The 15,086-nt window shown below is 38.0% G+C and overlaps 1 protein-coding gene across 1 annotated transcript in view; it reads left to right on the plus strand.

Moving 5' to 3' along the window:
* The first annotated feature begins 3,490 nt into the window (after positions 1 to 3,490).
* The window catches only part of exoc2 (exocyst complex component 2), a 51,245-nt gene continuing 39,649 nt past the window's right edge, over positions 3,491 to 15,086 (plus strand). The window contains exon 1 of the mRNA XM_085252056.1: positions 3,491 to 3,562. The gene's annotated coding sequence lies outside the window, so the exon portion shown is untranslated. The remainder of the gene's footprint in view (positions 3,563 to 15,086) is intronic.

The following is a 15,086-nucleotide window of genomic DNA, read 5'->3' on the forward strand; positions in this document are numbered from 1 at the left end:
GAATTAATAGCTACAATAAAACCCCGCCGAAGGATAAAAAGATGGCAGCATTAAACTGTATAAATATTCAAATTAAAACATCTGACCTACAACAGCAGAAAGCAGAGCTTGAGCACATGACATCAGCCTGCTAACTGTATGATTTTTTAGAATGTCCTCTTGATTGCAATTGGCATTGGCCCATCCTGCACACAAATAACCCCGAGCTGTAACCAAGTCCACCTGTTCGTAAACACAAACAGTTATGAACGCACTCCAGCCAGTCACATCTCATCAGAAACAGAACACACAGTGCAGCATGCATCGACGGCTTCAGCTTGCCCCCGTGGATGAAAGCTGTTTCCCCTCAGCGCTGTGATGCTCATACGAGGGGCCGGTGTACAACAGTAAAAAAAACAAAAACAAAAAAAAACAACCAAAAGAGGTGGTATTACACAACAAACTATTTGTGAAGTAAATGTTTCTAATTTGTTTTTACCATCCATGAGGATTTTTAATTTTATTCTTGTAGGCTCCCCCTAGTTCTCAGAGCTGATCTGGGCTGTGCCCCCAGAGACACAGTAGCCTGTTGTCTGGCCTGGGGGGAAGGGGGGGTTGAAGGAGCGTTGTTATGAGAAGGCAAGGAACATGTTATGTTAACCTGGGTGGTAAAAGCCCAAGCATATTTGGGAAAATGCGCCTTTATACCTTCTCACACCCATCGTTTTCGGCCAAATTCCCCCGTAGTCTTTATGTCTTGGTTCCAAATTACTAAAACTAATATTCTCTGACTTTCCTCTTATGGTATTTAGCCATAGCTATCCTGCAATCATATTTAATTTGGTAGCTAATGACAAAATCATCAGAAATTTATTTCCAAAGAAACAATTGCCCTGCATGGATAGTGACAAGGTCTTGCTGAGGAAATGTACCCCAAGCCTATCAGTGAACGTTTCTGAACTCATCACAAATGTCTTTAATAACATAATAGCATTCATAACATTAACAGGGCCAAAAGTAGAGTGCCCACTAGTGATGACCCGTTTAAGGTGATGGAACAGAAATCATTAGTTGTGCAGTCATTGACAGTGTTGAGCAGTGTGTCAGCACTCAGACTGAAAGGCTCTCTGTTCCCCTCAAATCTCATTTTTGTATTGTGTTCATCTGGATGCTTTTCCAAGCTAAGCCTGGCACAGGCCTGGATTTCCGGAGACCAAAATATGAGCCCAGGGAACTGGACTCCTTCAGAAAAAGGGGGGGAGATAGAGCACCACTCAGAAGCCAAACAAACCCAGAAATCAGAAGTTTATTTAAAATCCCCTGTCTTATATTAACAGCGGTGCTACAGGCTAGTGATTAGCCACACATGGGTCAGGGATTCCAAAACCTCACTTAATTTCCTTTGGAATACATATTTTATGTTTATTTTGAGATCCATAATACGGGCACGGGTTGGACTCATATATGCTCATTAAAAACATATTATTGGTATTTAATGCTATGAAACAGACTAAAAAGTAGCTTTGGGACAGATAGAAGACTTTTTTGTTTGTTCAGTTGTTTTTTTTAGGAAGCAAATGGAATTGCATGTACTGTAGATACTATACCATAGTATAGTATCTACAGTATAGTAGCACAGGTTATTGTAATGTCAGCACCAAGCATATGATCTCTGCAGTAATCTTTGACATTGAGGGATTCACACTTGTTTGATGTCATACAGTTTAAATGCCCTGCGCAGGAAGGAAGTGCTCACCCACTGGCCGTCTGTTCCATCTTCAGGAGCTCTATGGGAGGGCGGGAGGATTTCAGTGCAATATTTACAGTGACCTTTTCCTCTCACTGGCCAGGGGCCCATGGGAAAAAACTGGAGAAGACAAACAATGAACAATAGGGTTCGGGGATGAGCAATGGTGCCAGCGCAGCATGTGCCATTGCGAGATGTAGATTACAGAAGGTTAGGGGGTCAAAGCAAGGATGAGGGCACCAAACCCTCAGGAGCACACCTGCTCAGAAAGCCTGCACTATTTAAAAACGCAACATGCAATCGCATGTTCCTCACTAAATAAATCATTTTGAATGGAGAGTATATTTCTTTGGCACTTTGGGATATAGATGAGAAGATCAATACGACTGATATATTCCCAGATGGGAAACATCCAGTCTGACATCTGAGCCAGACTAGCTGTTTCCCCGCTCTTTCCAGTTGTTATGCTGGGCACACACCACCACATGCTGGCATGACCTTCATCTTTAACAGACAGACAGGACAGTGGTCTTCTCATTTTATCACTGAGAAGCAAAAGTTTATTCCCCAAGATTGTGAAATATTCCTTCAACTAAACATTTGGTGCAAAATTGTGAGTATATTAATATACGTATTAATTAATATGTACAAATGCACAACATTTATATTACAAAACATATATAATATCTGTTCAATAACACAATAAAATAAAATATGTGATATATACTGCCACTTATTTCTGTATTCAGCGGGTGATATGTGTGATATACTGCCAGTGTAGTCATTCATTGGCAAAGACTGTACCACTGAGACTGAGATCAAAATCTTCCACCATCATTGCTTTAAGTAGATGTTTATGTAGACAAACAGCCTCTGTGTTACATCAGCATCTGTGCAAACTCCCCAGTCACAGTTTGATCCCTCAATTATCAGATTAGTCAGTCTAATTGGACAATATGCTTTCCCTGGGGATTGGGCCTTGCCTTATCACAGAAATTATTTCTGCCCTGCACAATTTGGTGAGATAAATGTAATGCCATCAGTGTTCTAGTGTGTGCCTGGGTGGTCTCTGTTGCATTTCTAATGATGCTGCGCCTTTCCCAGAACAAGTGGAAATACCTCAATGATGCACCGTGAAAAGAGAGATGAGGAAAGGAGCAAAGCTCCCAATGGGCTTCAAAATTCTCACACAATGGACAACCAACACTTCAGAAGAGCAGGCTGGTTTTATTGCTGCATGGAGACTTAGATCCACCCTGGATACATGATTACATTAAAACCTTGGTCAGCAAAATTTTGTGTGTGTGTGTGTGTGTGTGTGTGTGTGTGTGTGTGTGTGTGTGTGTGTGTGTGTGTGTGTGTGTGTGCATGTAATATAACTGCCTTAAGTTTTCACAGGTAATTAGGATATCTGCTGAGAGACTAAAGTGGCTTCTATAAAGATTTTAATAAATCTGTATGATCACGCTGTTTTCTTACATTTATCCTTTATCGGTTCGTTTATCGATTTTATTTATATAGCACATTTAATTACAACAGCAACGTTGACCAAAGTGCTGTACAGAAATTCAAAATAACTAGTACCAAAGAACTTTATTTATTTATTCATTTAATTTTAACATTTAAAAGGCCTGAAGTGTATAAAACAAAACATTAAACTTACTATGTTACAGAAGCTTGTTTGAAGTTATGGAGATCGCTGAGTTAAACACATTTATAGTCAAAAATATAAATGTGCATTTACAAAGTGATTCGTTTTATTTTGAAGGCTGCATGAAAAACGGAAGACCGGAAATAGTTAAATGATACAGGAAACACCGCAGAAGGCAAGCGACTGTAAGTTAAATATTTCCCTTTATATCTTCTACTTTTTCTACCCCAAATAGCTTGCTATAATTGCCATGTCCTTTTGAAATCTAAGCCCTTTTTATGGTCATGACGAACGAGAATGACAGCCTCTAACTCCAATATCATTCTAGCATAACAAATCCGGTTAATGGCAAACGCTAGCATAAGCTAACTGCAGCTGTCAAATTTCTCAGTAAAGCTTGTATTCTTTTCTGTAACAAAACGAAAGAGCTATTTAATTATTGCAGCAGTTGGCTTTAACGTGTCTGACGAAAAAGAAACTGGGAAATGGCTTATTTGTGTCATTCTGCAGTGTTAGCGACATTACGATTAGCTGTACCAAACTCCGTTAAAATTTCTGTCTTATTAAAGTAAATTTGGTGTTGCGTTGTGTATGTAGCGATACACGTAGTGATGAAACTTCTTACTAGTAATCATTGACTTCTGGTAAATTCGGGAAGCTGATACTACGTTAATAGCGATAAAAAATCATCTTCTTGTCTTGCTTAGCTGTGACCCCTCCTTTGTTTTGTTTACTTTTCGATTAGTGCTGAATAACAGCTGGGTTGTTCATAAAGCAGATGTATTATTAAAACGAAAACCTATGTGATGTTGAAAGCACTAATAGGCACTTCATTTACCAGATGCTGTAATCCACAGCGATATATTCAACGGGTGCTATTCTCTGCAAATATAGAAATGCTTCATGAAGATTTCATTCAGAAACCTCCTTCTTTCTTACGTCGACCCCACCTTGCAACTAATCTCTTGGGTTTTTGTTTTATAAATAAATACATAAAATCTGCAGTAGTGACTCATCGGCAGGTGGTATGATTACTCCTAATTGCCTTTGAAGTAGTAAGAAGTGATTGCTAGTGTGATAAAATTACACTTAAAAACACCTTAGTGGCACTTGGAGTACAAAAAAGAAAAAACGTGGAGAGTGAAAAAAAGAAAAAAAGAAATAAAGTGATCACACTCAGTTACCTCATGTGACAGAGAAAGGCACTGACTGGAAAACAAACTGATAAGACTAAACATTGGTATATTTCAAATTAGGTAACTTGACTTGTTTTTGAGAATTAATTTGGTATGAGTGTTACGTTTTCTCAGAATGCTCATTCAGTTCATGTGAGAATCATATTCCCTCATTGCCCCTGCATGAATGGCACACTTATCTTGGATGGTTATGAGGTATAATTACATGGTAATGTGGCGCATCAAAGATAATCACTTCTTGTGGTTGAAGCTACTGATAGTTCTGATTTAGGTCAGTGCACCTGTGAGGCTTTTCTGTCTAGTTAATGATTATTTATTATTGATTTGTGTACTCATTACAGCTTTTATATTTGAGAAGGTGAAATCAGTGAATTTTTGTTTGTTTCCTGAAATAGACCACAAACACACTAATTCTCGCTGAGTGGATTGTAAGATGAACTGATTTAAGTGGTTGTATTATGAAAGCACATCTTGAATTTCAACAGCTAAGCAATTGCAACAATTTGACCCTTAACAGGAAAACACATTGTTTTACTACAAGGCTGTAGTGCTGAAAATTCTCAACACTCGGGTCTGAATCAGTGCAGGATGTAACTGACCTACGATATGTTTAGTGTTTATTCCTAATGCTGCTCGTCTGTCACACTTCAGTTGCACTACAAAGTTACAAAGTGAAAAATCACGTTGTTCAGAATCACTTTTCTCATTCGCCTCAAGAATCCTTAGCATAATGCTGCCTCAATGATGAGCATTGCTTCTTTTTGTTTTCTAAATATTCTAACCAGTCTGTGTTATCAAAGATCAAGAAAGTGCATTTCAACATTTCAAGCTGTGGCTGCAGATACAATCACTCCTAGTATATGTAAACAGTGAGATACAACTTAATATACATAAAGACCTCCCAGATATTATGTAAACGCTCATTAAGTTTAGTGTTTTCAGACAGAACATAGTTTAAGCCTCTGTAATCCTTTTTCTTGTGTGCTTTTTAATGTTGTTACACATACTTTCTTTAAATAGCTCTATCCCAGGGAAGCAGTTCTTTACGATGTGTGTTAGTTTAACTGATTGATTGTATGAAAGAGTGAATGAGAGCAAGTTGATTGACAAGTCAACAGCAGACTGGTGCCGTGTCATAGAAATAAGATGTCGATCATTCGAGTTGAGGTCCACGGTAGCAATTGTACAGTTAGAGCCTACAGAGCTCTGTGTATCACTTCTCTTTCTTTAGTCCAGAGTCAGCATTGGTGACAGGGGAAGGTGGGGGGTGGCTACACTGATCCATTTCCTGTCCCCTCCTGGGGCTCTAATTGAAAAATTTGGGTGGCCCTGTTGTTTGTTTTGGTGGAATGTGGTAGGCTGCGTTTTTTCTTTTTTTTCTTTTTCTCTTTAGAATTTCCTGAGTGACGCTGCTCCGTAGACCTCGGGGTGAATCAAGTGATGGGGGCTGGGCTAGACTTTGTTTGTAGTGGCACTTTTTGCTTACCCCTTTTTGCTTTCTGCCCCACCTGGCATTACCCAGCCTACACACAGAGCTTGCTGGGCCACTGGTCTTCACTTTGGGGTTTCTGTGACCTTGTCAGATCTAGACAGGCAATGGGGCTGTGGCCCCGTGAAAACAAACATGACATAAGTTCTGTCAACTCTTTTTTTTTTTTAATAATTTTTTTTACGCATTTTAATACAAAATGAATAGGTCAATGATTATTTGTTAGCTTGGTAATCAATTTTGTTGCCTGCAACTAGAGCTGGGCGATATGAGATTTTTTTCATATCACGATATGTTTTTTTCCTTTCAGGCAATAACGATATCTATCACGATATAAGCCAAATAACTATATTTGTAAGATTTAAATGTGCCGTTGCTCACAAGTAAAATGTGAAATAATCAGCAGCTTGTTTTTATTTAAATATTTATTTCCCATAATAAGTTCAACAGGGTAGATGTACTTAAGGAACATGAGACTTTTTCAGATAAATAAAGGCAAATATTGCAAACTACACAAAAGGCAGCCGCTAAAGCGTTTAAGTTTCAAAATAGAACAAACGAAACAGACTACTAAATTGTCAATTCCACTTAGAAACAAAATATTAATTCTAAAAATAAATCTTAGTTTGTTTTACAGAAGAACAGACAAAACTGACTAACTTTTGTCAATATCAAATAAACTGAGAACTAAAAGGAAATTCTCAATCTCTCCTTGTTGTATAGCTGAGCTTTTCAAACAGTTTTAACAGTTACTTTAGTCTGACAAAAGCCGAATGACGAATTAGCGCTTCCAGTCAGAGACCGAGGCTACGTCCACACGTACACGGGTATTTTTGAAAACGGAGATTTTCCGTTTTCGTTTTAAAAAATAATCCCGTCCACACATAAAGGCAGAAATGAAGGAAAACGCTGCTATGAACATGCCAAAGCAGCAGGTGGCGCTAGATTCCTAACCGTGCAGAAATGTTGGCCAATCAGAAGTCTAGAAGCCTCGGTGGGAAAAAGTAAACAAAGCTGGGGCAAAGAAGCAGAACCGAGTCGTATGTGTGGAGGGACAGTAACTGTGTGTATATGTAAGCATTTAAACACTGCAGAGAGTAGAATTAACAGTAACAGTATTGTAGAAATTCATTTCACTGTGATCTTCATCTGCTGTTATACTGCCACTGTTGCTTGTTCCTGTGACTGTACCAGCAGCTATTGATCCTCCTCAGCAGGCTTGAGCCAGCACATGTCACCACTATAATGGTCCATCTGGTTTCTACCGTTCGTAGCACAATCAAGCTGCCAAGCCTGACCGGCAGCGACAGAAACCCACAGTCAGTTTAAACATACACGAGGGCTGTGAGCCATGCACAGTTTAGCATCATCACTGGCAGGCAGTGTTCATTTCCTTAGAGCTGTACACGAGAGAACATTGACCTCTTTTAACGTCCTTTATGCCAGCACGTGTTCAGTCTGCTTCTAAATTTTTGTAAAAGAATGATTTTAGAAAAATCTTTCCTCTCTGGACTTCAGTTTAATTACTTAGCAAAGTCTGTGCTCCATTTATTATGTGAGCGTGTTCACCGTGACCTGGTGAGGACATTCTTATTTGTTGTTATTAGTCATAATAGATGTAATAGCCATTACATCACCAGCACTCAAGTCACCCACAGATTACAGATTTAAGTAAGTAAGCTAGATGGATTTAGGGACCGAAACAATAACGTGGCGCACAGTGTGACGTCAAAAAATGCGCACACCTTTGACGCTGCGTGCAAACGCATAGAAAAATCTGCGTTTTCAAAAATACCCGGGTACGTGTGGACGTAGCGCATGCACCAGTTTATTGTATTTCCAGACTTGCTTTCGGCACAATTTACAGTGCACGCTACTCTGTTTTTTGTCAGACTTGAAATAGCCGAAATACCTTCACACTACGGAACTTCTATGGCTCTTCCGTTCGACAATCTCTCCGGCATTGGAACCATCATCTGTTTTCTCTTCGGTAACCTTCGGTCACGCTCGGTTGATTTTTCTAGTCGGCACACTCATTTCCTCCATTACCCGGGCGGTACGGTGGCTGGCTGCTTCCCAAACAAATACACATGTGCGGCTTGGCACTTGTGCTGTACGTAACAAGTCACGTGACGTGACGCTGCGGCTGTGATTGGTTCGGCTCTGCTCTACATAATTTGGATTGGCTGTTCTTTTTTTTTTCTTTTTTTCTTTTTAAGAGGACAAGAGCAGCGAGGTCTATCGCGATAGTTTAATTTTTCTATCGAGAAAAAGTTATATCGCGATACATATCGTTATCGTTCTATCGCCCAGCTCTACCTGCAACTTTTTATTTGGACTTTAATATATATTAGCTCTATGCTGATTGTTTGAGATTTTAATTTATTTTAGACTGAAATGATATAAACTCTTCTTAAACATCATATGAGACTGCAACAGAGGTGAGTAACATTATTCTCTAGAAGGCAGATAAAATCCCAAAGGCTCTCTTATTGGAGAAGTGAACTGAAACCTGTTTACAGGTTACAATTGTATCATAAAAAACCCAAACACTCAACAATGTATGAACATTTAAATGACCTAAAATCATGCCAGTTGTCTGACATGTACACCAACACAAATCACAGATGAAACACTGGAATCACGTCATTCAGACTCGCTGCCGTCATTCACCTCAAGATTGCTTGCTATATTGCTGCTTTGTTGATTTGTTTATTTTATGAGGTTTATTTTACCTCTTTCTTTTTTTTTAAACTAGTACCAGCAGTCACCAAGTGTAGTAAAAGTAAAGTAAAATAAATGTTAGCTGCCCTGTATAATTGGTCAGTTTGGGGGTTTGTTTTGTTTGTTTGTTTTGTTTTTTGACAATACACTCCCCAGCTATTCTGACAAACGGGGTAAAACGTTTAATGTGAGTTATGATTTGGCGAAAAATATAACTTATTATTATTAGTAGTAGTAGTATTAGATTAGCTGCATGATTTTATAAAATGAAGTCTTCCATCAGTATTCACAATATAATAGAGAAATATATATTCAGTTAAACATGGATTATCATCACAACATCATTTGCCCTAAATTCAAATACAAGAATGATGACTCAAAAATAGGAAATTGGTTTTAAAGAGTAAATATTGCATTTTTGGGACAAAACATTAGACTTATTTTATTTATTACATTAAATGAAATGCTACTATTTTGGGGAAAAATACCCTAAATTGCACTCTTTGAAAATTGCTTAAGTGGATTTTGTTTTTAATCATGATTTGGCTTTGAAATCAAGTAATTGTTCAGCGTTGTTCTGTGGTACTAAAATAAATATTTGGGTTGTTTATAAGACAAAATATAGGTTTAAAACTTGAGCATAGGGAAATAGTGATAGACGTATATCAATATTCATATGCTAGACCAGGGATGTCAAACATAAGACCTGGGGGGAAGAATCCGGCAAAGACTCCAGTCCCACCCGCTGGACGGCTTTGGGAAATATGATGGAGGGAGTAAATTTGTGGACTTTTAACTATATTTGTATAATTTTTACAGCTTTTCCTGCTGATAATGACTTCCCCACAGCCATTCATAGTACACCAAAGTAGTCAAATAATAAACAAGTAAATGGCAAAAAAGTTCATGTTTTTCACTGTGTACAGAGATTTCAGTTTAAAAAGTATTCTTTATAAATACACTTTTACTGTAATTTTACACATTTTCATGTAGAAAAACTGAGGTGTGCTGTTGCAATTGCACTTCTCTATCTTATGTTAACCTATCTCAGGGATTAAATGTTCAGTTAGACATCTGTACACTGACAAAAAGGGTAGTTTCACTCATCTAGCCCATTTAAGATCAAAATGTGTGGGGCAGTCTGTTGTCCTCGAGGTAAAAATGAGTTTGACTGTATCCCTGTGCTAGACAGACCGAGTGTAAATTCAACACAATATTGGCAGCTTTGTGAAGCATTAGACATAGTAAATGACTTGATGGTGTAAACCTTAATAATTAATTACATGCCCACCAAAGTGTTTTAGTGTAAGCAGCAGTCTTTGTATAACTCCTGGTAGTATATGAGTGGATGTTTCTCACGCTGGTGATGTGTTGTTTTTAAATGTGAAAAAGCTGGGGCAGCAGTGTTATAACCTGGCTTATGAAGGTTCAAACTGCTCAGTTTCGCCTTGTCATTGGGCAGAGCCGCCTGTCTCCAGCCTGTTAATCCTCTGAAAACATTGTCTTGCATTTGCAGGCCTATACTTCATGTTTGTGTTTATTAGTACAGGATTTTTATATGGGAAATTGGGGACTCTGCTTCATTAGGCATAACTTAGTAAAGCACTTGAGACTGACAAACAAATAAACAGATAGCCCTAAAGATAACAGACCCTGTAGGCAGACATCATGATGCTTGGCCAGTGAACCAGAAGCACACATCTGATCATTTTCTCTCCTCCTCTGTCACGGAAAAGTCTCCGTAAGGGCTGAGACTGGCTGCTCGCAGTAGAAGCGCTGACTCATTATCAAAATGACTGGTCAGTAGTTCCAGCATTTGTTGGAATTTGGTCCCTTTCTGGCTTTGAGCTGCATGGCCATATCTACACCTTAGAGGTATGCAGTAGCCTGGGTGTGAGCAAACACCGAGGAGGTTTTTTTTCAGACTCCACCCAGGCTGTGTGATCAGGCCAGTCATCTCAAGCTGGGTGATGTTTGGCCGGCTCTGTGCATTCAGGGGAGTGGGGGGGGAGAATCTTTGATGGAATCTGGTGTTTGGGTTACGTTAGATACACAGCGTGAAATGGTGAATGTGTGTCTGGAAGAGGTACCGAGCCACTAGAACAGCCTGTTAGATTTTCTAATGATTGGGGGGGGGGGCTTTGAGTGTGATGAGCTGTCTAAATGGGTCCCTTTGTGCCCACTAAACCTATCACACTCTTCCTTTGACACACACATTCACACACCAATCACTGCCATATGTGGATCACCTTTAAATACTCAGTAGCTAATTATCTGCGGTATAAACGCTGTAGTCATGACATGTGTTCATATGCCTGGTCAGATACCATAGATGGTCACCCATGGTAGACATAACTGTTCTGCCATATATCAATAGCAGTTATGTCTAAAGCCTAAGATTTTGGGGGGCATTTCCTGGAAGACTATTGGGAGTACATTGATTCCATTTTCACCAAAGACAAAAAAATTGGAGAGAAATGTTTGGGGTCTGATATGGAGCTAATCATTTAAATTAAAAACTCATCATATTCAGCTATTATTTGGTTTCCTTTATCTAGTGGTTGTATTTCAATTCATAATAATAAAATAATGAAAATGTCTGGGATGGACTCATATATCGGCCTCGTTTAGTGATATTGGCATATCTTCAAATAATTTTTTTGGGTACTGGTACCGGATATCCCCTCCAAATTATTTTTAATATCTATATTAGCCCAGAATTTTGCAGTCATTTGTAAAAATGTTCATACCAGTCATTCAGACGTGAATTAGATGGTTTTACATTCATTTGTTTGTGTAAACCAGTACCACCAGTGAAAAATCCAAATATCACAGAAAAGCTACAAATCCTCACTTTTGAAGAGCTGGAATTAGCCAATGTCTGTTTTCTGTTTTATATTTGCCTTAAAACAACTTCCTGTTTTTTACCTGTATTGTTTATTTGTGTGTGTGTATATATATATATATATATATATATATATATATATATATATATATATATATATATATATATAGACAAATACACATCATTTACAGGCTAAGCTGATTTGTAGTTGGTCATTTTTTTATGTTTTAATTGAACACAATAAAAACAGACAATGGAGCACTTAACAAAAAACTGAAGTACAGTGAAACTATGTCAGTTGAGAAATTCTTCTGTTTTTCGAGTCTGTCAGACTGATTCTTTACATTTTGAGCTCATTACAGCTACACATCAGTTCTAAGGTTCTAGTGACATCAGATGATGGTTTATGAATCCATTTTAATGGATTCTTTTTTTCCTAGTACCTTATTTGAAGTAACAGTAAAGTGTAGTCAACATGAGTTGGACTGTTTATGCTTTTAACTGTAATTATGTTAAAACCAGAAACATTCTGCAACAATATTCTTTTATATAATTCTTTAACTGTTATACATTTGATCATAATATATAATAAACCCGATTTAATCCTGTTTGAAAAATACTGGAAATAGTAACATACTTGCTGGTAGCCTGTTGATTTAATGCATCAGATCAGAACGTGCACTCAATAAAAAATATCCACATCAAATGTTCAATTTATATGCAGGACATTCCATTGGGATTCTAAAATGTATATCTTTTCTGTGTTTTTTTGTTGTTGTTTTTTGTTGGATCAAAAAATGTTACAATGAAATGGTTTTATCTGACAAAACTATTTTAGAGATTTAATGGAAAGTCTTTCATTTGTGTCTGCATTTTCCAGCGCTGAGCCAAGGAAGGGTGGTCACTTGTTAGTGGTTCTGCAAAAAGATCCTAAACCTTGAAGTTCCACAGCTTCCATACAGATTAGAGCCAACCCTGCTGTTTGTTAGTGAGCCTCCAAGGAAAACAAACCTGCCTTTTAAGTACTAGAGAGAGAAGGGTTGGAGTTGGTGGTATTGAAGGCGGGGAGGAGGTCATGGTTGGAGGAGACTTGAGCAGGACGAAAGAGGCTAAATCTGTTAATGTATCATCATTGTTTGTTGGCCTCACTTGTTAGAATTAAGTGGGGTATCATCTTAAGGATCTTAATGCCCCCTAGAGGCTGATACCTCTGCAAGTCTTGCAGAAAATGTTGCCTGCCTCATAAGTTTCCAGTTGGAGATTAAGATTTTGTTTTTCTTTTCATGCTACTTTAAGGAAAATCCATTCACAGTGAAGCCTCTGCCCGTATGAAGTTATAGTTTCTATTACCTTGTTTGCAGTTTATTTGTAGTGGTGCATGACATGAGACTTGTGCAGAGGTCTCCGTAGTTTCTGTGTGACTCTGTGCATCGCATGTGTGTGCGTGCACGCTGCTGTTATAGAGAGGGGTCTGGGCAGTGTTCCCGTGTCCATGCACAGCCCCCAGAGTAAAGTAAACACAGCGGCTCTTTTCTCATCCAAGCCGTCAGCAGGCTCTCCCCAGGCCCGCGCCAGAGACCACACACCCAGACCACACACACACATGCACGCACGCACACACACACACACACACACACACACACACACACACACACGAGCTGCATGGACCTCTTTGCAGATCCTTCCACACACTTGCATACGCAGAGACCACACAACACCAGCTCGGGCCCCTCGCACGCAACCTAGCTGAGCTGTCATTCTGCCCAGTGTGTGTGTGTGTGTGTGTGTGTGTGTGTGTGTGGGGCCAGGCTATCTGTGTGTTTGTGCACGTGTATTTCCAAGATTAGTGGGGAAAGGATAGAAACACTCCTGAATGCAAAATTAGAATTATAGAAAATAAAGAGCTCTGTCCTCTGCACCCTTGCTGCTCCCACTCTAAACATGTGGGATTGATGATGGATATACCAAGCTCTTGTTTTAGACCTGTTAACCTCTTATCATCTGCATGTCACACCCATAGCCCCTCCATTTCCTCTGACAAGCACAGGGCAGCAGCAACAACATGAGGTAAATCCCGCTGGAGGTTTTATGTTAACTGTTCGATGTCAGGGTAATTGGGGACAGGGGCTGTAGTGTGCATGTGTGTGTGTGTGTCAGTGGGGTGAGATGAGGTTGCTTTGTGCTCCTGTATTTTTGCTTTTTCATGAGCCATTTTTTAAATATAGTTTCCTTAAACTCTAGTGCTACATGTCCAATATTCAGCAACTGTTGAGTTGTGAGGTGCATGTGATTAGTTCTGCTTTGATGTGTCTCAACCGTAATTGCTGCTACAGAATATGTATAGACATTAATTTAGGTTAGTGATTATTATTATTATTATTATTATTATTATTATTATTATTATTATTATTATTATTACAGGAAGTTTCACAACTTTTTAATGCTACATGGGCATTTTCCTGAGTTGCCACAGAATATTTTGCTGTTCAATATAGGACTGTCACCATGTCAGATTTTTACTCTTAAGTTATTGTGTTTGAAAAAGTAAAAGTGCTTGGATGTTGCAAAACGGTCATTACTTTACTAAACCTCATCAATTATACATTTATTAACAATGATTGATAATAATAAATAATATTAAGAATGTTATCATATGTGCATTACTGACACTGGCTATCATCAGTACACACATGAAGCACATGTTGAAAGAAAGGTTTATTTGCACTCACCATGTCAAATCAAAAGCTATTGTGAATGTAGATATAACTAATGATAATTGATAAATATGTCTTTAGTTGAATTAAATTCAACTAAATGAATAATAAAATTAAGTTAGTTGAATTTTATTATGTAATCTTTTAAAAGAAAGCAACTTGATTGGGTATCTTCAGCATACATATCAATAGCATATTATTATTATTTTAGGATGGTTTTAGATTTTCAGATTTGAATAAAGAAGTTTGCACACTTTAGATTTAGTTAACTAAATAATTTCATGTAAAAGATAAAGAATTTTCTATTGTTATTCACCCCTCCAGTCATAACCATAAATAAATATCTAATCTTGTTCAATAAGATATTAATAATAATACCTAAAAAAAAAAAAAAAAATTGTTTTCACAAAAAACTCAAAAGCACAGAATTATTGTGACATTAATAATGCTGTGAGTCAGACTGATCTATAACTGGTTATTGTGTCTCAACTATTTTGCATATTAATGAGAAATTTAAATACAAGTGAAAAAAAGTTTGTGAGAGTCTGTAACCTGTACAAAAGCATACAAAAAGAACAGTTAAATTAAGATAAGCACAAGCTGCACCCATAAATGTAGTTTATGGTTCCTGATGTAGGGTTTCTGCCTTTTTTGGCCCCGTGCCAGGATTATGTGTGAATATTTATTCGTGTTTTTATTATTATTATTAAATTTAACTTATCTTATTATCTTGCTATTCTT

This window comes from Mchenga conophoros, linkage group LG17 (assembly GCF_057382185.1).
Source record: "Mchenga conophoros isolate Kocher_MC1m ecotype Shallow Benthic linkage group LG17, M_conophoros_male_GT1.1, whole genome shotgun sequence".
Lineage (NCBI taxonomy): Eukaryota > Metazoa > Chordata > Actinopteri > Cichliformes > Cichlidae > Mchenga > Mchenga conophoros.